The 2989-nt window shown below is 37.3% G+C and overlaps 1 long non-coding RNA gene across 1 annotated transcript; it reads right to left on the reverse strand.

Moving 5' to 3' along the window:
- Positions 1 to 2051: 2051 nt before the first annotated feature.
- Positions 2052 to 2741, reverse strand: LOC118500061. Its single transcript, XR_004902584.1, has 2 exons — positions 2668 to 2741; positions 2052 to 2444 (listed from the first exon to the last, which is right to left on the reverse strand). It is a non-coding gene; the product is annotated as an uncharacterized LOC118500061 (long non-coding RNA).
- Between the last annotated feature and the right edge of the window lie 248 nt (positions 2742 to 2989).

Raw genomic sequence — 2989 nt, forward strand, 5'->3', positions numbered from 1 at the left:
CCAGCCTCCCTCCAGGATGAGGCTGCCTAAAAGAACCTTCTGCACTTTCACATTGAAGCCCTAAACCACTCTCCCCTGTTGTTACACTGATATGTAAACCCTTGCCTCTGGCTGCTTCGCTACTTGCTCACTACTCAGTGCTCCCACAGTATAATAAACTTGTCTCTTGTCAATATTCCCACTATCAGTGAAATCATCCACCCCACCACTAACTAGCACCTAGGTTGGAACCATTCGACTTCATGACATGAGATAAAGGGAACAATTCTTCCCTTCACTCTACAGGCAGCCTACAACAGATCAGAAAACTAGACTTTAAAAGGTATGTTTTTTATAATTTAGGTTTATTTATCTTGATTTTTTTGAAAATGTGTGGAATTTCATAGATTTTTGTTACAGACCTGGATGCTACTGCTGTATTTTAGGATCAAATCTGCATACCTTTCCTTCTATCTTGTCAATTGTGTCTAGGAGTTAAAAAACAGAATTTTTGCTTAATACCAACTGTTTGTGGTTAACATATGTTTTTGGTAAGTATGTCCCAGTTAGAATTTTCAAATGCACAAAACCAAGTAAAATGCTGTAATTAAAGGATGATAGCATCTCACAGGGTAGTATATCTAGAAACAAAGCAGGAAGAGTGATGAAGGGTGATGTGTCATCTTGGTTTCACGCACTCAAATTTTAAGAATCATACATAAATTGTAGTGGTCTCCACAACCAGACAGTGATGCTCTCGCAATTGATTTATGTATAAGAAAAATGGGTGATATGTGAAGGAGAAAAGACAAAACAGAGTGAAAATAAGTCACTGGCCCTGAATACATAACAACAGCAGAGCACTAAGCTAAGACATGTTCAAGATGGTGTTTTAGCTCAGGAAAATATTAGGAACTGGAAGAATCTGGAAGATGAGAGTCATGTCTCCTTTTTCTTTTGAATCTTTTATAGTCTAGAACAAAGTCACCCATAAATAGGCATAGAGAGAGAAAGGGAACAGGCAGACAGAGTGCAGAGAAAAAAAGGGAAAGTGAGAATCTCAAAGTTAACAACACTTCTATGCTATCAGATCAATAGGCATCCAGGTAAACAGAGTACTGATCACTTTTACCATCAATTCTCAGACATAACGATCAACCATGAATGCTAATGAGAAAAATGTCCCTTATAAAATCTATGATTATTAAGTGTTCCTAAATGTCACTCCAGTCACTCTTTAATTCTGGTTGCCACCATGATGAGAAAGGCTTAACCTGAAGGTGAATTATTTCTGTAAGTTTGAGTTTAATTCATTTAGTCAGTTTTGAATTTTGAGAAGAGGAACACATATGTTTCCTTCCCCAGGGGCATTTTTATACTCAAGTAATTAAAAGTAACTATCCTGTCAACAACTCAAGAAAAGAGGCATGATTTTGAAAATTTTGCTTAATACCAATACTATTTAAACACACATGGCCATTTTACAGCATGTTTATACATATTTTGGTTTTTCAAATGTGGCCTTTGTGGTTTGATTTAGTTTTGTATTTTCCCTTCTAAGCTTACAGTAGTAATTAAAAATTAAATTGGCCTTATTGGAGAGGTTAATTTACTTGTGTTGCAGATTGAAACAGACATAATTCAGGCTGTATTTACAAAGCAGTTTACCTCTGTAAACCTTAATGCTTTATAAAAACATCATCCGGTGATAAGTTGGGAATTACTGTGTTGACTACATGGAAACCAACTATGTGCTTCTGGGACCTGAATGTGAGCACAAATCCCCGGGACCACATTAATAGGTGGATTCTGATTTAGAAGGTCTGGAGTAAGGCCCGAGGTGGGCCATTCCAGACATCCAGGTGATGCTACAGCTGCTGGTCAGGACACGATATTTTCATCAAGTATTGTCTATTTTTTCCCCTTACTATTAGTGACTGATTAATTTAGAATGTTCACTTTTAGAATAGCTAAGTGTTCCCTCCCTTATATTCCTTAGTCTATAAAAAAACTATATACACGGAATTTCTTTAGATATCTGTAAGAACTGCTCACCTTAAAAGGTTAATTTGTTCTGTCTGCCTTCAGTAGAGATAGAGAGCCCTGCTTATTTTAAGTCCCACCCTTGCAACAAATTTTGCTGCATTTACAAAATGTGTTGATGTGAAAATCTAAAAAATAGATTTTTTTAGAATCCACAGATCCAAAAGATATCTTCAGATCTGACCAATAATAACATTTCTGGCAACACATGGAGGGACAGGAAGCTGTAGTGAGTGTTTTTTAACCCAAAAAGCTACCACAAACTATATTTCATACTGTTATTAGAACAACAGAATCAATGTCCTCCACATGGGACAGGAAAAAAACAGACACCGTTAAAATGCTACTAAAAGCCATGAACTGAACACTGGTGCAGACTAAGGGAGTAACGAGACAAGCAGGACACAAACAGGACGCCAGAACTTCTTTTTTTTTAAGATTTTATTTATTTTTAGAGAGGGAAGGGAGAGAGAAAGAGAGAGAAACATCAATGTGCGGTTGCTGGGGGTCATGGCCTGTGACCCAGGCATGTACCCTGACTGGGAATCGAACTTGCGACACTTTGGTTCGCAGCCCGCACTCAATCCACTGAGCTACACCAGCCAGGGCTTTTTTTTTTTTTTTAAAGATTTTAGACGCCAGAACTTCTTAAGGGAGAGCTCCCATGGCTTTGACTCTATTAACACACACACACCCACACACACACACACACACACATACATAGATACATACATACATACATATATATGCACATGCACATATATACAGTGAAGTGCAGTCAGGCTCCTGTATTACATCCTTGATTCATTAAAAAAGGGTAAAACCCAGGGTAAATTTGCCTCTGTGAATAAAATCAGAAACTACTGGTTTATCATTCTTCTCCTTAAAAGAGAAAAATATAAGTTGAAATTTACAGCTTCATTTTCATTGTTGCTATTCTCTTTTGTCCACAAGGTTTTAGCACAAG

This window comes from Phyllostomus discolor, chromosome 4 (assembly GCF_004126475.2).
Source record: "Phyllostomus discolor isolate MPI-MPIP mPhyDis1 chromosome 4, mPhyDis1.pri.v3, whole genome shotgun sequence".
NCBI lineage: Eukaryota > Metazoa > Chordata > Mammalia > Chiroptera > Phyllostomidae > Phyllostomus > Phyllostomus discolor.